Below are 21,490 nucleotides of genomic sequence, written 5' to 3' on the forward strand. Positions count from 1 at the left end.
ATTCCTTTTTTTTTCTTTACCTTTCCTAAAATGCTATCCTCCTAGGAGGCTTCTCATCTCAGAGGAGGCCTTGTGGCTGAGGTCTCTGAACTTCCCTTAGCTTAGGCTAGGCCAGGAAAATTCTTATACCTCTTTCTCTCTTCTTCTTCTTAATTCCTCCCCTCTATATTAATTAAACCACCATAAAATTCCCAAACTGACTTGAGTACTTTTATTGGAATTTGAATCAATCCCTGGAGACAACTAAATTTATATTCAGTTAAAAATAAAACCCTAAATTTACCCCTTACAATCCATCCTCAGAAACTTACTAGCCATTTGACCTTGGGCAAGTCACTTTTAACTCTGTTTGCCTCAGTTTCTTTGTCTGTAAAATGAGCTGAAGAAGATGTCAAACCACTCCAATATCTTTGCTAAGGAAACCCCAAATGAGGTCATGAAGAGGTGGATATGACCAAAATGACTTAACAATAGCAACAATTCTATTTCTAATGTTTAGCACATTGCTTGGATTTAAGTATTTCATAAACATATGTGTTGCCTGTTATTGATAGCAGCTAGGTGCTCTCTTATTTCCATGCTTAATAGTTAGAATTTATATACTGTAAGATTTGTAAAGGACCATGCCTATCTTAGCTCATTTGGTCCTCACAACAACTCTGTGAGCCAAGTACTATTATTATCCCCATTTTTCAGTTGAGAAAATGAGGTTGGGTGAAATTAAATGAATTGCTCAGGGCCCTTATAGTATGTGAGGAAAGATGTGAACTCAGATTTTTCTGATTCCCAGTCCATCCAAGTTGTCTCTATGTTAGTAGCAACTCTTTATTAGCCAGTTTTGTTCTGCCCTGTACTGTTCAAAGATTCTTCTCCTTGGCTGAGAAAGCAGAAGTTAAATACTTTGCGAGCCCAACCGTTATCTCTGTCATTTGTTATCACCACCCAATATAGTCTAGAGAAAAAAAAAAGAAAAGATCTTTTTATTGTCCTTAACTTTCCCCACCAGGCACAGCTCATTCTTATCTTTAGCATTCTTGACATTATGTTTGTCCTGGTGAATTCATCCTTCGTTACTCATAACCCTGTTGTGAGGAAGGGTTTTGGCCATCAGTGCAGACAGTCTTGTCATCACAACTCAAAAACTGCTACTCATTAGTAACTCCTCCCTCTCTTTCATCTTGCTCTCCCTGCAATTCTTGTCCACATTTTCCTGTGCCTTGATCATATTCTTGTTGCCCTGCTTGTCTCTTCCCTAATGATGCATTCTCAGATCCTGGTGGAAGCCTCCATGTTCCTTCTTTTTTCCTCTGTTCCCCTTTTGACCCAACCACTTTGATACAGGGATACAGACTCATTGAAACTGAAGTTTGAGGAGTTTCAATCAGGCCCATCCTTGAAGTCCAGAATCTTTAGGGGTGGGGGCTGGACAATATTGTCTTTCCCATTGCGATGTACCCTTCAATACTTTTGTATTGCACAAATAGCCACTGAGAGAGAATGAACTGAAGATGGTCAGAGAATGATTTTCTGGAATCAAACTTTATTTCAGAAGGTTGCAAAATGATGGTAATTGAGCAAGACATAGTTTTCACACTGAACGGTTTTGAAAATATCTATTTTTCAGATCCATTTGTAATTTAGTATGAAATGACCAGACTGGTATATGATAGCCTCAAATATTTCATCAGGCTGCAACATATGGGTTTTCTAGAAGATGCTTGGCTGCGCTTGACCTTAGAACAATTGATTCGGCTAAATTAAAGATATGGATTCCTTCTTTGTTTTCCATTTTCAAGGATTACATGCAGTTGGTGGAAATTGATATTATATGTGGCTCCAAACCTTTTGCTTCTCAGGACCCAGAGTATGTTAAAAGCTCATAGAAGGAGAGAAGAGCTAGTAAGCTCATTTGGAAGTTCTGAGCAGCTTTAATGACTTACTCTGATTGGGTCTATTCTATGTATTTAATGGCACTGGGCCCCCAATATCCCCTCCCCTAACTTGGTGCTATTGTTCCAGAAGGAATAAGAAAATAGTAGTTGCTTTATAAATGCTCGTCCCTCTTTTTTGCTTGGTAACCTAGTTCCTAGCACAGTGCCTGGCACATAATGCACACTTAATATGTGCTTATTGGTAGACTGTTTACTTGTTGATTGATGGATTGATAATGAAGCAAGAGACACATGATAATTGGTTCTTGAACGTTTTTTGCCAGATATATGATTTCAATAACAGAGAATCCTCTCATTTAAAAAGTCCATCTACCAAAGCAGATCATGAAATTTCAAAGCTAGAATGGACTTTAGAGATAATCAGGTCTCAGTCTTCTCTTCTCATTTTATAGATGAGGGAAGAGAGGACCAAAAAAAGCAGCATCTTCCTTCCCTAAAGCACACAGGTTATTAGTAGGGGTGCTGGGTGCTGGGATTTGAATCTACTTCTGCTCATTCATTTCATGAACTCAAAGAGAATGGAGAGTGCCTGCTCCTGTCTCTCCAAACACCCAGAGCAGCCTTCTCAGTACACATTGGATGCTTAATAATATTTTAACTACAGATATCCCCTTTACATCATCACATTTCCCATCGCAGTTTTTTCTTTTTAAACCCTTTATTGGCTCCAAGGCAGAAGAGTGGTAAGGGCTAGGCAATGGGGGTTCAAGTGACTTGCCCAGGGTCACACAGCTGGGAAGTGTCAAAGATCAAATTTGAACCCAGGACCTCCCATCTCTAGGCCTGAATCTCAATCCACTGAGCCAGCCCCCTCCATCGAAGTTCTGATAGAGCATATGAAATGGGAATTTGGGGGTGGAGTTTGAGGAAGCCACAGACAACATACAAAAGTCAGCAGACATCACAGAAAAAAAGTTTAGAACCTCAGAAATGCATGAAATATATGTATAGTATTGTATATCAGTATACTTTATATTTTAATACCATACATAAATTTTTAAGTTAAAATAAGTAAAAAGTTAGTTTGTGAGAAGAGCATGAAAGCCAGCAGATGACACAAAAAGGTTAGAAATGTAGAGATATCTTTAAAATTTTAGAAACTCATAAGGTCATATAAGGTACTGTAACTACTCCATAAAAGGGGAAAAAATGAGGCTTCTTCTCTGGTATGAAGGAAAAGCCAAAAACTTTTACCAGATTGTCTAAATTATGGAGGTGCCGTGTCCTGTAAAGCCCACTTTGCAGAAGGGATGTTCCCTTTTGAGGAAGGAGACATCACAATCCTCCTAGTCACCCAGGCTCACAACCCAAGTGCCATCTCTGGCTTCTCATTCTTTTTCCCTCCCTCCCAAATCCAATCAGTTGCCAAGTCTTGGCATTTCTTCTTTCATGACATCTCTTGTTTATGCTCCCATCTCTCCTCCAACAATACCACCACCAAAGTCCTCACCATCTCAAACCTGAAGGGAATGGTGGGTCCATTCTAGTCCTTTCTCTCCTCAGTCATCAGCGTGATCTTTCTAAAGCTCAGGGCTGGTCATGCTACTTGCCTATTCAATCAACTCAAGGAGTTCTCTATCCTGTCCTGAACTAAACAAAGACTCCTGTGTTTGGTTTTTAAAGCTATTAATAATCTTTCCCTTTGTACCTGGTCTGTCTTCCTTCTCCTTCTTCCCTCTACATATTCCACACATCTAGCGGCACTGGTCTCTTTCTCTGTTTCTTACAAAAACACTCCATCTCCAGACTATGAGCATGTCCACTGGCTATTCCCCATACATGTAACTCTCCTCCTATATCTTGGTCTCCTGGCTTTCTTCAAGGCCTTTTCTGGTCCCCCTTAATTCTAAGACTTTTCTGAGATGATTTCCAATTTATCCTCTCTTTTGTTTATAAGTGGCCATTTACATATTGTTTCCTTCATTAGGTTGTGAATTCCTTCAAAGCAAGGACTGTGTTTTACCATGGTATCCTCAGTACTTGGGAAAGAAGCTGGAATACAGTTAGTGCATAATAAATATTTGTTGACAGGTTCTTTTTTTTTTCTCCCCATAAAACAAAATTTCATGTTTCTGAATCAGTTTTTTCTCCACTAGGTGGCACTCTTAAACCAATGTATGCTTCATTTATTAAATTTATCTCTGAACTTACTTTATTTGTAACTTCCTAAACCAAATATTGTGTGTTGGTTATCGGAGAGCAACAATTGAAAGCAAAGGCTTTAGTGCAAATATATTTGACTTTTCAAAAATAGAAGCCTTAAATTATAGTAAGGTCTTGTGTGCTTTGTCTAGACTCTAGGGTGGTGCGCCCAAGAATACCCTGATAGATAGTACACAGCAGGATTGCTAATTAAATGACTCCCAAGAAAGGGGACTCACCTAATTCTGTTTAGTTGGAGCATTCCAGCCTTTTATTCAGTGGTACGCCCTTTAAAACACAATAGAGTGTCTTAGGATATGAGCTCTGCTTCTACCAACTAGATATGTGACCCTTGGAATCAGTGTGACACAATGGGAAGAGGGATCATTTGGGAATTATTGGACCGACATTTCATTCATCTCTCCTACTTACCATGTGGGTGACTTTGGACGAGTCCCTTCTGGTTATAAGGCTATGATCCTAAGCTCCTTTATTCCTTATTTCATAGCCTTTGGGCATAGATGCTCTTTGTTCTCTTCATGATCCCATTTGGGGTTTTCTTGACAAAGATACTGGAGTGGCTTGCCATTTCCTTTTCCAGTTCATTTTACAGATGAGGAACCTGAGGCAAACAGAGTTTGGTGACTTGCCCAGGGTCATACAGTTAGGTTTAGAAACCCCAAAATTAACATTGTATGGTATTATATTTTTATTTATTTTATTAAACATTTCCCAATCACATTTTAATCTGGTTCAGGTGGCACCCCAGAGTGTTTATGGGCCACATATTTGACACCTCTGCTCTATACCATCACTATTAGTGACTGATGAAAAGTTAGGGATCTGGGACTTCTGGCAAACTCATAGAGAACTTCAGATTATGTGAATTGACTTGATACATTCTGTATAGTTGTCACAAAGAGAATATACATATAGACTGAGGTTCAGGGTACTTCTTACCATGTGCTCAAATACTTCCTGGATTCAAAGGGGTCCTTGTTGGGTGAGTATGACCACATCTTTTTGTCATCACACTGACCATTATAGTTGTTGGAATGTCAATCCCTACGCTTATTATTTACAGAAGCAGGCAGTAGAATTCATAGCTTCGTAACTGATTCTATGCTATCAGAGTTAAAACTTAGGGAGCAATTTTACTTTTACAAGTAATTTTGGAAATCAGACTGAATCATCACGATTACAAGAGAAATAGCAAAGATATGCTAAGACACTGTGTAGCTTGTCAAATCGCTTTTGTTAGAGTCCAACTCATCCAAGAATCACTGTCATCACTGACAAATATATCCACTTGGCATTTAAAGCCCTTCCCAGTCCACCTTGAGCCTTCTTTTCCATTCTTACTTCACACCACTCCCTATCATTTCCATTATATTCTGGTCAAACTGAGCTACTTATTTTCTTGAAATTCACCATTCTATCTCCTTTCTGCTTGACTTTACAGAGGTTGGACCACATATCAGAATATTCTTCTGCTTTGCTTTTACCTCTTAGAAATCTTAGCCTCTTTTATAATTTAACTGAGAGGTACCATCTCCTATGAAAAGACTTATCTGGTCTTCCTCAGTTGTTCCTGTAGCACCTGAAATACAATCCTCTCACGTATGGGGCTTCTAGAATAGCTACACCAGATTCAAGGTATTCTCTGGGTTTGCATCCATTCAAAATAGTAGTTCATGATTCCCCATTTTTTTCTTTCATTAGAAAGAGGGCAGAATTTGTTAGACTCAAAGGCATTTAATGAGCATATGAACACTTCCTCCAGTGGAATGAGCAGATGAGAACTGTTTATTACAATTGCCATGAAAACAGCTGAAGCAGGTATAGCAGAGTGCTTGGTCAGACATAATAGACACCAAAGTAATCCATTGCACCCCAAGCCATGACCAATCATCCTGACTTTTTGTCCTGCCACTGGACTCAAATGACTCTGGAAGAGAGAGTGAGGCTGATGACTTTGAGGAACTCTGTCTCACAAATCCAATTCATGCACAACTCAAGACTTCATCCCACAATGTCATTGGTCATTTGAAAAGAAGGGAAAATGACAATGGACAAAGGTAATAGCACTTTGTTCCAGGGAGCTACCTCATATAGGTTTAGACATTCCTAAAATCCTTAGACTTGAGCATGAAAATGAATTTGAGTTAGAACTCAAGGTAAGCTAAAGAGAACAGGACATTATTCTCCACTTTTTTTGGTCCTCACTGTTCCTTACTTTTATTATGCATACATGTCAGCAGCAACTTGGCTATATATTTTAGATATTAAAAAAATCTTGATATCTCTCTAGTATTCTCTCCATCTTCCAGATTAGTTTAGCATACGATCATGGGTTGATCGATTGAAAAGTGGTTGGGACGTTAGTAGCTCTTGGATCCTTTTCTGTGTGTATATTGTATCTTCCGCCCACTAGTAGAGTATAAACTCCTTGCGGTTAATAGCGACTTAATTTTACATATTATATATATATATATATATATGTATATATATATATATATATATATATATATATATATATCCTAACATAGAGACCAGAAAATAGTAAGTAAATAAGTGCTTGTCAAAATGAATTGATTCCTAGGCTATATTGCTGCCCAAACAAGATATGTTTGACAGATGTTGGCTTCAAAGAGTAAATCTAATATTAATTAAAAATGCAAAAACATGATACCATGTTCCTTTTTATTATGATGGTTTCCTTTTAAAAAGCAGAAATGAATGAAAAAGATGTCTGCTGAACTATTCTTATATGTTAAGGATAATATAAGTGAGGTTTTCTTAAAATGTTGGCATGTATAGCTATTGTATATGTATGTACTGTCATCAGGTAGGAAAGGGGTAAGTCTTCCAAAACTCCTTTTTAATATTGTATAAATCATTTAGTTGCTTCTGCCCTTTTACCTTATTAAAATATTTGCATTGAATTCATGCTAAAATGCACCACAAAGATAACTCTTTCAAAGACAAACTGAGAAGTATTACTGGTATTTATAGTTTTATAACTCTTTGGGCACAGTTCTAAATTGTTCTCCAGAAAAAAAGCTATATTAGTTTAGAACTCCATCAAATACAAGACAATATGCAAGAGCTTCTAAAGTCTCTTTCACTTTTCAATAGTATATTCTCTAGAAGATGTTTTTCCACATCCCTTTCAGCATTTATCATTTTCCTTTTCTGTCATATTAACCAATCTGATAAATATTAGGTCAAATAGTGATTTAGAGTATTTGCCCATACACATTTTGGTAGTTTTGTTTTTTCTTCTGAAAACCATCTTTTATATTCTCTAGTTTTTATCAATTGGAGAATGTCTCCTATTTACATGAATCTGGTTAAGTTCTTTAACTATGTGAGAAATGAAGCTTTCATCAAAGAAACTTGCTTTAGGTTTTCTCTCCAATTTCCTGATTTTCTCTCATTTTGTTTCATTGGTTTTGTTTGTACAAACTATTTTAATTTTTATATAATCAAAATCATCCATTTTAACTACTATGAGGTAGGTATACTGCTCTACTTATTTTTGGTAATACTTTTAAAAATAAGGTTGTTTTCTTTACATCACAATAATTTTCCTCATAATCCATGCATTTGCCTTTCCCAGAATTATCCTCATAACAAATAATATTGTTTAAAGACAAAAGAAAAAGGAGGAAAAAATTAACACAATTAATCCATACCTGGAAGAGATCTGAATATCTATTAAAAGTGCAATATTTGTGGATTTTCCACTTGCAAGAAGAGGTGGGGAGGAGTATTTGCATATCTCATCTTTTGAATCATATTCTTCATTTATAATTTTGTAATATTTAATTTGGGGTTTGTATGTGCATGGTTGTTCTTTGCTTTTATATTAATGTAGTTATTAGGTACTATATATTGTTTTATTGGCTTTATCTATTTCTGTCATCTATTCGTAATTCCACCCACCCCTTCCCAAAACATTCCCTTCCAAAATTGCATCATATCTTTCTCTTCCTCCCCACTTTCTTCATTCAACAGTGGCCAAGGTGGTAAGCCAGTCAAGATATTACTCAGAAATCTTTCATAACTCTAAATATAGCTTAAGGTAGGACTTGATGAAAATATAAATATTATCAGATAAGAAATACAGATTACTAGCTATGTACTTCCTGGTTAAAAGTTGGGTAAGTCACTACAAGATACTGATTTACAAAAACAGGAATATCCTAAGCCAAGAGACTCAGGATTTAGGAGAAGGTGGCATATTCTTCCCTAATCCTTTGCTTTTGTTGGTTTCAACAAAGACATTTCTGAGATCAGGAATCTGAGAATGATGTCAATATATATTTTGGGGAAACAGATCAAGATGATAAGGTGAAGGCAGAGACTTGCCCAAGATTGTCCAAATGTCCTGCCAAATAATTTTAAGATAATGCTTCAAAATGAATTCTAAAGCTTCAGAATCAACAAATGGACAGGGAGAAACAATTTTAAATCCAAATCTAACTTAGAAAGTCAAGAGGAGAGGTATGTTTCACTGGGTGAGAATAGAGAACAATGTAGGCCAGGTCATGACCCATCAAGGCAATAACAAGCCCTGGGGGTCTATACAGCAATAGAGGAGGCTTCCAGAGATCTCATCCCACATATGATAAAGGATTTGGACAATTGGTCAGAAAGAGATTACAGGATCCCTATGCTGGCACTGGGTATAAGACTCTGTTGTATGCCCATATGTTTTTTTAGGTTACAGTCCTGGAGCAAGGAGAAGCACTAGCTTACTAGCACATGTGGTCCCAAGGGAGTGTAGACTCTGGTCACAGTTTCAGGGCAGAAAGAGTTTTTGTGGTTGTTCACAGACCTGAGCACAGGCCAGTAAAGCAGTGACTACAGCTCTCCTTAGGTGATACCACCTTGGAAGAACTGAAAATGTATAGAACCCCAGAATTAGTTCTGAAAATAGCTGCATGAAAAATATGAAGGTTGGGACAGTGCCTCCTCCACCCTGGGAGCAAAGTCCAATGTTAGCATAAAATTAAAGGTCAAGAAATAGACTGAGAAAATGAGTAAATGACAATAAAAGAACCTGACCACAAAAGTTACTATGGTGACAGAGATCAGAAAACCAACACAGAAGAAGACAATGAACTCAAAACAGACAATCTGCAAAGCTTCCCAAAAATATGTGAATTGGTCATAGGACCATAAGGAATTCTTAGAAGATTGCAAAAAGAATTTTATGAGAGGTAAAGGGTTAAAATGGGGGGAAAATGAGAGTGATGTAAGAAAGTAATGAAAAAAAGTCAATAGTTTAGTAAAAGGCACAAAAAAACATTGAAAAGAACTCCTTAAAAAGCAGAATTGGCCAAATGGGTAAAAAAGGAACAAAAATTCACTGAAAAAAATGATTCCTTCAAAATTAGGATTAAGCAAGTGGAAGCTAATGACTCCATGAGACACCAAGAAATAATAAATCAAAATCAAAATAATTAAAATATAAAAATAAAAAAATCTCAATAAAAAAAAGATCCAGAGAGATAATTTTAAATTATTGGATTACCTAAAAGTCGGGATAAAAAAATTAAAAGGTTCAACATCATATTTTAAAAATTATCAAGGAAAGATGCACTAATATCCTGGAACTAAAGGATAAAATAGAAATCAAAAGAATCCACCAATAACTTCTTAAGAGAGATCCCAAAATGAAAACTTCTAGGAATATTATAGGCAAATTCCAGAGCTACCAGGTTAAAGAGAAAATATTGCAAGCAACCAGAAAGAAACAATTCCTATATCATGAAGTCACAGTCAGTCTAACAAGAGATTTAGCAGCTTCTAGATTAAAGGACTGGAGAGCTTAAAATGATAATCCTTTGTGGGGGGGAAATAGATATTTAATGGGATGGTAGACTTTCTAGAATTCTTGAAGAAAAGCTCAGAGATTAACAAAAATTTGACTTTCAAATATAAAACTCAAGAGAAGTACAAAAAGGTAAACATGAAAGAAATCATAGGAGATTTAATTAGATTAAACTATATAGTGCCACAAAGGAAGATGATACTTGGAACTCCTAAGATCTTTATCATTAGTAAGGCAGTTAGAAGGCATATCTACATAGCTGAGGGCATGGATGTGAATTGACTATGATGGGATGAGTTTTAAAAAATAAAATTGAGGGGTAAGAAAGAGACATGTGCTGGGAGGAGGGGGAAATATCTCACTCAAAACTTTTATAGTGGAGAGAAGGTGGGGAGAATAGTATTTAAACCCTATTCTCATCAGAAATGGCACAAAGAAGGGGGCAGCTGGGTACTCAGTGGATTGAGAGCCAGGCCTAAAGATGGGAACAATCTGGCTTCAGACACTTCCCAGCTGTGTGACCCTGGGAAAGTCCCTTAACCCCCATTGCCTAGCCCATACCACTCTTCTGCCTTGGAACCAATACACAGGATTAATTCCAAGACAGAAGGTAAGTGTTTATTTAGGGAAAAAAAAAGAAATGGCACAAAGAGGGAATAAAACACACATTTGACTCAGTATTAAAAAATCTATCTTGCTATATTAGGGAAGTAGGAGGAGAGAGGAATAGCATAAGTGGAGAAAGATGTGATAGAAATGAGAACAGATTAAGGGAGGCAATTGGGGCAGTCTCTGTGAATGCCTCAAGGAGAGAGAGAGAGAAAGAAAGGATAGTAGATTGGATTCCGTGGGGGGCATGACAGAGCCAGGTATGAGATGGCAGAAATGAGTCAGAAACCAGGCTGTATTGATTACAATGGAGCCACAGAAAAACTCCGAACTCTGGACCACACAAAGGCATAATCCATCCAGTGATCCAAAATTAATACCACACAGGTCATGAGAAATGATATAGCTAGCTGAGAGATCAGCCTAGGTCCCTCAGACTATTTGCCAAGCCCGAACCTTACAGCTGAGAGAATAAGGTGCAGGTAATAGGATGAATTAGAAAGAGTTAGGTAAGTGCCTGGCCCAAGGCCAGGTCCCAGGTGAGAGAGATAGAGAAGGGAAGAAATTAAAGATGGAGCTTGGCCAGAGGCCAAACTCCAGCAAAGACAGACATAGGTAAGAGGTGAGGTCCAAGAGAGGGAGGTGACTGCTGTGGCTGCTTTTAATGTCTTCGACATGCAAATGTACCCAATACATATTGATGAATTACATAGTGTATTGCCTTTGGGTAATTGTAAATTACAACAAGGTATAGGTGTGGTTTATCTTAGCCAGGTGAACACAAAGAAACCTGATGTCACGCCTAACCTGGGGGAAGCTGGGATCAAGGGTCAGAGGCTTTCCTAGCCATGCGCAAGACTGAGCATGCTCTCTTCTAAGCCACTCTGTACATTCTAACTGTCTCCCTTGTCCATAGCTAGGTGTGGACTGCTAAAGCAATGAACAGAAGAAGCAAGACACTTTGAGGATGGACAGGGTAAAAGAAGAAAGAGAGAGAGAAAGACAAACGGGAAAAATAGCATGGAGGGAAATACATACTTGGTAATCATGATATTGTTTACAAGAAACACACTTGAAGCAGAGAAACCAAACAGAGGAAAAGGAAAAAGACCTTGGGCAGAGTTTATTATGCTTTAGCTAAAGTAGAAAAAATTAGCATAGCAATCATATTCTTACACAAAGCAAAAACAAAAGAAAAATACATCCAATTAAAAGAGATAAGCAGGGGAAAGACATTTTGCTAACAGGTACCACAGGCAAATAACAATATCAATATTAATTATATATGTACCAAAATGTCATAGCATCCAAATTCTTAAAAGAAAAGTTAAATGAGTTATGGTAATAGTGAGTAATAGTGAATGAATTGCCATTTCTCTCAATATCCTCCAACTTAACACTCATTGTAGATAATAGGGAAAACCCTATCCCTCTTACCTCCATCCTCCACCCTTGTCCTGTCTTCCCCAAATAAACCCCTTGTTTGACAAAGAAGATTAAGAACCATTTCATCGAAACCTCACAGCTCACACTGAGTGACTTGAAGGAGACTGAAGAATAGGGGAGGGGAGACTGAAAGGCTTCTGAAGAGGGAGGTACAAAAGGGAGGAGGCTAGGCAAAAAGAAGATAACTACCTGATCCATTAGTTATCTAGCATACCATCAAATATACCCTAAAAATATCATCTATTACAAAGCAGACAATATAACTAAAAATAATCAAGAAAAAAGTTAAGGAGATGAATAGGATTTTGGTAAAGTTAGATATGATAGACCTCTGGAGAAAAATTAATGAGAATAGAAAGAAATATACTTTTTTCCTCAGTAGTACATGCCACCTATACACAAATTGACTCTATATTAAGGCATTAAAACTTTACAATCAAATGAAGAAAAGCAGAAACATTAGATATATCCTTTTCAGATCTTTTTGCACAAAAATTACATTTAATAAGAGAATATCAACACATAAATTAAAAAATTAGTTGGAAAAATATATTATCCTAATGAATGAGTTGTCAAAGAATAAGTCATATAAACAATCAACAAAGCCATTAGAGAGAGTGATGACAATAAAAAAAATACAACACAATTTATGAGATTCAGCCAAAGCAATACTTAAGGGAAATTTGATATCTCTAAATTATTACATCAGTAAAATAGAAAAGGAGAAGATAAATGAATTGACCATATGACTAAAAAAACTGAAAAAAAGAACAAAATAAACATTTCCAAATAAACACCAAATTGGAAATCCTGAAAATCAAGAGATTCAGAAGTGCATAAACAAATTATGAGTCGGTTCTGTTAAAATAAAATCCAATCTCCGGAAAAATACAGTACCAAGAAATCAACAAACCAAGAGAAAACTGAAGTAATTATTATGACCTATTTTGCCCAAATATATGTCAATAAAAATATATCAATAAATCAAACAATCTTAGTGAAATGGATGAATATATTTTAAAATATATATTTCCCAAATTAATAGAAGAAATAGAATACTAAAATAATCCTACTTTAGAAATAGAAATTAAATAAGACATCAATGAGCTCCCTAAGAAAAAATCCCCAGCCCTTAGTGGCTTCGCAATTGAATCATACCAAACATTTAAAGAACAATCAATTCCAATACTAAATAAGCTACTTGGAAAAACAGACAAAGAAGGAGTTCTACCAAATTTCCTTTTATGACACAAATATTGATATCTAAGCCATGAAGAGAAACAATAAAAAGTAAACTATAGACCAATTTCCCAAATGAATATTTATGCAAAAATTTAAATAAAACACTATGAAGAAGATTACAGCAATATAGCTGTACTTAAAGCTCTTACACTGTGACCACTTGAGATTTATACCAGGAATGCAGAACGGGTTCAATATTAGGAAAACTATCAGCAAAACTGACCATAGCTATAACAAAACACAACAAAATCATATGGTTATCTCTACAGATAAAGAAGCAAAGCTTTTGACAAGACACAATATTTGTTCTCATTAAACACATCAGAAAGTACATGAATAAATGGAACTCCCCTTAAAATGATAAATAGTGCTTATCTAAAACCACCAATAGATATTATTTGCAATGGGGATAATCAAGAAGCTTTCCCAATAACATCAGTATCAAAACAAAGATGCCCAGTGTCACTTATTATTCAATATTGTACTAGAAATGCTAGCAATAGCAAAAAGAAAAGAAAAAGGACATGAAGGAATTAAAATAGGCAATGAGGAAACAAACATCATTCCTTAAGATGTCATATTTAGAGAATCAACTAAAACAGTTGGAATAATTAATATCTTCAGCGAAATTCAGGACAGAAAATTGTCGGGGACCAGCCCCTTACGACCCCTGAGAGGGGAGGGGGAGAGAGAGAAGGAAAGGGGAAGCGACAAAGAAGGTACCGACAGCTCTCACATGGTATGCAAAGAGGAGTCGTTTATTGAGGAGAAAGATTAAAGATGGAGCTTGGCCAGAGGCCAAGCTCCTGCAAGGACAGCCATCGCCTAGCCTGAAAGAGGAGAGAGGGGGGGAGAGCAGAGAGAGAGTGAAGGCGGAGCCTGCTGGGCTAGATATAGTTTTTGATATGCAAATATACACAGTACATAGGGATGACCCTCATTGGTCAATGACAAGGCATAGGTGTGGTTTCTCTTGACCAGGGGAGAACAAAGAAACCTGTTTTCCCGCCTAACCTGGGAGAAGCTGGGGTCAAGGGTCAGGGGCCTTCCCAGCCATGAGCACTACTGAGCATGCCCAAGACTGACTGTTCCCCTTGCCCCTGGGCTGCTACATCTCCCCCTTTTTGTTTTACACACAAATGAATAGTGTAATATCAAAATGTAGCAACATTACAGCATTAACAAATACAAACACTCTGGTGCATAATCATATTCTGATACAGAGATGAAAAACCTATCCTGATTGTATAACTTAGATATCCCAATCAAGAATGAACATCAGCATAAACTGATTCAGTGATCAATCTTAAAAATTCCCAAACTGATCTTTCTATCTGCCTGTCTGCATTTCAAGATCAATGCAACAGTCTTAGTAGATATAAAAATGTTAAGAAAATAATTTCCACGCTACTGATCCTGGTCTAATGAGGTAGAATTCTATGGTTCACATGACAGGTGCAATAACCAAACATGCCACCATTCACAGTCTGGACTATCAGAAGTTGTCAGCCTTTTCAACAGTTAGCAAAATACTATCCCTGGAGATGAAGGATAAGTCCTTCCTGATACTGCATCTTGGGGATCTTTCTGTGCTCACTGCCAGATGCCTGCCACATTAAGAGACTGGTTGGTAGCTCGATGCCAGGACATCCAGCGACTGAGGGTGTCAGTACGCCATGTCTCTGCATTTCCCAACCTCAAACATCCATTTCACATGGAAAATGTAACCGTGGCTGAGGCTGTCTGGTCCATAATGAAAGATTCATTATGATTCCCCTTACATGCAATCAGACATCACTCTCCAGTATGGTCATCTGAAAATTAACAATTGCTGTCATGTTCTCATGTTCACCGACTGTTAGGTGACTGTAATTCTAGAAATCTTTGCACCTTCATAATTCTGGATCAGAGCATTAACAGTACTTTCTTTGTACTCAAAGTTCTGGCCTTACTAGTGTAAAAGAAAAAAATCAAGGTTGATCAATCAAGAGTGACTTTAAAAAGTGTCCTCTAAAAATATAAATACTGATCTCTATAAGATTCCTCTCCCTTTTCTTTTTGTTTGTGCGTTGGGAGAGATCCCTTCAAAGAAAAACATCCTCTCTAAACATTTCTGGAGGATCATGTTATCACATGTCAAATGATCTCAGAAAATTGATCCTGGGAACCTGATCCCAAAACTAATACAAGATTCTCTTGGCTCTTGGCTCACAGTCTATGTGGTATCTTTGAAACTGAGCCAATGTGAAATATCAGAACTTACATTCCCAATGATTTCTAATTCCTGATCTAAATAGATCAAAATTCGCCTTGTATATGAACATAATTTTGCACCATTACAGGCTGTGCAAAAACATCAATACATCAATCACAGTGCAATTTTTAACAAATACCAATATTCCCATCCATTTTACATTCTCAATTGTAACTTAAATAACCATGATGGTGATAATGAAGTAATATTTCAAGTTCTGACTGCATAGTCCTAATGTCTTCCTTATTTTAAATCTCTGCTTGTATAAATAAACCCATCAATATGATAACCAAGCCTATACCATTACCAATATTTGCAAAATTCATTCCACCAAACCAATGTTTGGGTAAATAGAAGCTTAAGTTGTTTCCCATGTAGAAACAATTTCTACAGTTTCTTGTACCTACAGCATTTGACATAGCTTTTTCATTCCAAGTTATCAGTGTATAATATTCAATGTGCTTTTTCTACAAGCTTATCTGTGCCTATTGTGTCATGTTTTTAATCCATACTCCAAAACAGTAAAACTTAGATTATACTTTGCCCTTGCTCCATGTTTTTGAGCAATAATAATTTTTTCCACCTAGGAGAGACAATGACTGCGCGTCCACAGAAATTGTCAAACCTAGAGCCCTCAGTTTTTCATGAGGTCTTACTTCCATATACCAGAACGTCTTCCAGTATATGAAAGGGAAGCCAATAGATCCCGAATCCAGCGGCCGTCTGAATTCTGGGACTGTTGGAGGAGAGCAAGACATTTTTCCTATTAAGATATTACCCACAAAGACAGGGTATCAGGAGTAATGGTTAACAATGGTATTAACACTCAACTACTGCTATGGTAGTCAGCCCTTAATGTAATGTCAGGAACATAATCTTTGCCTGGATGTCAATGATCTCTTACAATAACTCAAGTTCCTAATTAAAGATTTCCTAACGTCTTTTTCCTGATCTCTCATTCTTTCTTGAGAGTAACATCAGTGTCATCTGTCCATTAAACCTGTCTGTGCATCATTTTCTGCTTAGCACCTCATTTTTGATGTCAGAGGTATCAGATCTATCCTATGGATGAGAGTTTTCTATCTCCTACTCTTTGGAGAGTCCTACCAAGGTCTATACCCTTGTTGATAACAGCATTTCTTACAATACAAGTGGTGGATTTACAATGCATACAATATACATTTCTTTTGACAGTATCATATACAAAATACAAGGTATACATTAGTAGCTAGACAATTTGTAGCTATTTCATCTCAATCCCATCGCAAAGTCTTTGGAATGTGGGATGTATCTGGTGTCTTGTACAGACACAAGTGTGATTTAGTCCTTCTGAGTTAGCATACTTGATGTTGCTCTGGGTACCCCATCTCAAATGCAGCATGACAAGTGTCCGTCAGTGGCCTAATAGCAAATGTCTCTAATAGTGTAATGTCATTGTTCTGGAGTGATATTAGTCACCAAAGAAGTGTCCCTCCAGCGTGCCTGGATTGTGGCTGGCATGTAGATAGCTGATGCCATCACCTTCCGTCTGCTTGTCTTCCTGGTCTGTATCAGCTGGCATGAAGCATGACGTGGGAGACCAGATGTTTTCATTATCTGTGAACATACAAATAAGACCTCGACCCAACATTATCATCCCTTTGGGTCCCTCACAGTCTTAATATCTTGATGATTTTTAACCCACTTCAGGTATCTCACACAATGTGATCTTTATCATTACATTCAATATTGATTGTTACAAAGCTTTAACTTATATTCCTTTCTGGGGTGTAGAAAAGATAGATGATTAGTGATACCATATCCACCTCTTTCCTATTGAAAGTGGAACAGTCACAGCTTAACAAAATTGACTTCTAGATAAGTCTGATTCTAATAAAAACATGTTGTTTGCAAATATAATGTACCCTTTAAGATCATAATCATCATTACATTTTGGATAGCAATACCCTTTTGTGCTGCAAGTGGACAGCATTCCTTATACTGTCATAATATTCCCAATTATACCCTTTCGATATTTGATCAAATTTGGCTAACATGGAACAATTCCAATAATATGATTTCAAGTTACACATTGTACCAGTACCATTCAAAATTTTCAGGCATGTAATAGTTAGATCTTTTACCAAATACCCATATATTCCTAGAACAGAATATCTGTTAGTGACTCAATGATACTCTTCTGTAGTCAAATTGTTTCGCATACAATTACATGTGTGTGTGGATAGTGTGTTAAACCTGCCTATAGGGCAGTCTTTACAGTCCATGTGCTGCTTTTCTGGTGTCCTGTGCCAGACACCTCTGCCTTCTGTCCTTCTTCCGGGCAGATTTTCTTGCCATCAGATGCTCTTAATCATCTTCCATGGACTCCATGTATCTGAGAAAATAAACAGAAAACCTCGACCCCAAATGAAAACCTCATTGGGTCTTAGAAAGTTAGAAAGTGACAGAACATATATACCTTCAGTTTTTGAACCTTGGGGCTCATGAATTCTTCTGAGCTCTATTTACCATAGCTTGCATGTGAGCCATGAGCTATGCAATTTAGCCTTTGCATTGCTGTTAAAAGCCCTGCTATTCCAAGCTGTTTGGAATAGACAGTTGTGCACAGTTATTCATAAAATCTGCAATCACTTTGCTCACTTCTTCATTTGAGCTTGAACCCATAAACCAGGAGAGTAAGTATCTCCCATCACTTTTCACAGTTCAACCTTTGTGCCAGGAGCAAACTGAAATGCACCTTTTGCTCCAAAATATACAGTGGATATTTATCAGGGGTGAAATTAATCCACAGCAGTTTGCATTGATAAGCGATATCACCTGCTTGTTCAGGATATAGATGTACAATAGATTTTGCAAAGCAGCATGTATAGATGCTTAAATATTTGCTTTTTCAAACCCATAATCATAAAAATATCATATTATAAATCACTTAAGATTTGACCCATGTGTGCTGGGATCTTAAGCCTTTGTCTGCCTGCACACAATTTTTGCTTTTTGAAAAAATTTCCACCTTGTGCAGTTATTAAAATTATAGCATTGTCTTATGCTGTAAAAATATGCACAGAATTATCAAACAATTGCACAAAAGTTGTTTCCGAACTACTGCCCTTAGCTTCATAACTGAAAAGATCTTAATACTGTGAATAAAATCATTACTTTCATCTGCTAAATCTGCAAATCTTCACTGCAGAAATAAATCAAATTATGCCAGTAACCTTTGAATTTGCCTTATTATCATAGGTCTCTTTTCAATATCATGATCAGCTTCAATATCTGCAATTTCAATACATGATAGTATTGCCTCTTTCAAATCCTTAATAAATTACTGTACTGAGTAACAGAGTTCCTGATAACTTTAATAATTAACCACTGGTAAACAGATTAAATCCTTCTAACCATGCTTTTACCCTGCTGAGCATGTGTCTTAATTTTCCATAGTAAAAGCTATTCTAGTTATAAATCATTTGCTTTCTGGATACAGGTATAGTAATATGCCCAGTAAAAAGTTTCTAAACTGCATACAGGCTGTTTGAATAAGCTCTGCTCAAGATTCACCCTGTTGCTTTATGTCCTGCTTAGAAAAGTGTTAATAATTCCTCCATAGTTAAAATTAGAAAGCTTTAGAAATTCCTTTAAATCATATTCCAATTCATGCTTATTATATCTTAGTATTAAATTTCTTCTTCTAGCCAATTACAGCCTTAGTGATAAAACTTGCAACCTCAGTTGCTCTGATGCTATCTTCCACGTGGCTCAAGCCATGTGGCCAGTAGAGAAAAAAATTCAAGCTGCTTCAGATTTAAACCCAAACCTTAAAAGTTTTCTGTTTGCACTTTAATTACCTTGTGATTTATACCAAAATTTCTCTACAGATAAAACATTTCTAGTCCTGATATTCTGTGGCATATAACAAAAGTCAGAGAAAGATATTTAATTCTCCTTTTTTAACTTCCTTTATCAAAAAATATAAGCAGACATTCCTTTATAATTTTGCCTATCCAACCCGAATTAAAACTAAATTAAAATTCAAATTCCCAGCACCCAGGTAAAGCCTGCCTTTACCTGGCTGGACCTCAAACAAAAGAATTCCTAGGACCTTTTTTCAAATGCTAAATGAGTGTAGAGGCTTGCCCTTTTTAAAAAAAAAATCTTCTGCCTTTGGTTACAGAATGGCAATATCTTTTTACAACCTAGGCTGTTCTGAATTTAACCTAATTCAGGCCTTTAAGTGTCCTGCTTTGAGTCAAAGCAGTTACTTCCTGATAAGCCTTTTAAAAGCATCCCAGGAATTTGCCTGTGAAGATTAGCTTGCTCCTTGCTTCTGGTCTGCTTGCGTTTCCTGCTTTTGCATATGAATAGCAGCCTGGCTCTAGGAGCCTTTGTTTTAGGAGGCCATAAATTTGACTTTGCACTTTCCTGATGAAATCTTAACTCCTGCTTTTTCTTTTCCCAGTTGCTCCTTTTGAAATTCACTAGGCTCTAGCAACTGTTTGTTTCAGAGTGAGATTTTTCGAATTCTCAATCGCCCCTAGTGAGGGTTTCCCTGGGTCAAATTTTCTTTTTCCTTCCCCTCCCCCTCAGACCGCTCCTCAGGTGTTTCTTAACCTCCGGAGATCCAGGTCCGAGAGAGGAGGCCTCCGACTAGCAGACCCAGGTGGGGGAGGGAAACTGCACTTCGTATATATAAGGGGACTGTTATTCCGTTGCCATCAAAACACACATACATTCAACCATTCACACAATGGGGTTTGAGAGGGGGATATGAATGGGACAACTTACCATTCCTCGGGATCGTCCGATCCTTACCCGTTACTGTAGCCTCGGTTTCGGCGCCGAACTTTTCCTCAGTTGTCCGGTGGTCGCTCGGGCCCCACGTTGGAGCGCCAGATATGTCGGGGACCAGCCCCTTACGACCCCTGAGAGGGGAGGGGGAGAGAGAGAAGGAAAGGGGAAGCGACAAAGAAGGTACCGACAGCTCTCACATGGTATGCAAAGAGGAGTCGTTTATTGAGGAGAAAGATTAAAGATGGAGCTTGGCCAGAGGCCAAGCTCCTGCAAGGACAGCCATCGCCTAGCCTGAAAGAGGAGAGAGGGGGGGAGAGCAGAGAGAGAGTGAAGGCGGAGCCTGCTGGGCTAGATATAGTTTTTGATATGCAAATATACACAGTACATAGGGATGACCCTCATTGGTCAATGACAAGGCATAGGTGTGGTTTCTCTTGACCAGGGGAGAACAAAGAAACCTGTTTTCCCGCCTAACCTGGGAGAAGCTGGGGTCAAGGGTCAGGGGCCTTCCCAGCCATGAGCACTACTGAGCATGCCCAAGACTGACTGTTCCCCTTGCCCCTGGGCTGCTACAGAAAATAAACCCACATAAATTATCAACATTTCTATATATTACCAATAAAGGCCAGAAGCAAGAGATAGAAAGAGAAATGCCATTTAAAATAACTGTAGACAATACAAAATGCTTGGAAGTCTATCTGCTAAGACAAATTCAGGAACTTTATTAACACAATTATAAAACACTTTTCACATGAAGCCAGATCTAAATAATTAGAAAAATATTTATTGTGCATGGTAAAATTTATATAGTGAAAATTGCAATTCAATCTAAATTGTCTTATTTAGTGCCATGCCAAACTACCAAAATTATTATGTACATTTAGAAAAAATAGTGACAAAATTAATCTGAAAGAACAAAAGGTCAAAAAAATGATGGGAATCAGTGAAAACTTAAGAAAGAAGTCTTAGCAATATCAATTCTCAAACTGTATTATAAAGAGATAATCATAACAGTCAGGTACTGACTGAAAAATAGAATGATAGTTCAGTTGGATACATTATGCACACAATACACATTATCAATTCACCATAGCAAATGACTAAGCAACTAACTTAGGAGAAACAAAGTTGCAAAGATATTAACACAGGATAAGACATACTTAAAATAACAATGTGGCTGAGAAAGAAAAGATAGATGGGGCTGAAGAGGGAATGCCA

At 37.2% G+C, this 21,490-nt stretch overlaps 1 long non-coding RNA gene across 1 annotated transcript in view; it reads right to left on the reverse strand.

Annotated features, from left to right (window-relative positions):
• Nucleotides 1-20,856, reverse strand: part of LOC130455093 (uncharacterized) — a 36,938-nt gene extending 16,082 nt beyond the window's left edge. Inside the window, exon 1 of the long non-coding RNA XR_008912974.1 lies at nt 4,527-20,856. This is a non-coding gene — a long non-coding RNA (uncharacterized LOC130455093). The remainder of the gene's footprint in view (nt 1-4,526) is intronic.
• Nucleotides 20,857-21,490: the final 634 nt, after the last annotated feature.

This window comes from Monodelphis domestica, chromosome 6 (assembly GCF_027887165.1).
Source record: "Monodelphis domestica isolate mMonDom1 chromosome 6, mMonDom1.pri, whole genome shotgun sequence".
Taxonomy (NCBI): Eukaryota; Metazoa; Chordata; class Mammalia; order Didelphimorphia; family Didelphidae; genus Monodelphis; species Monodelphis domestica.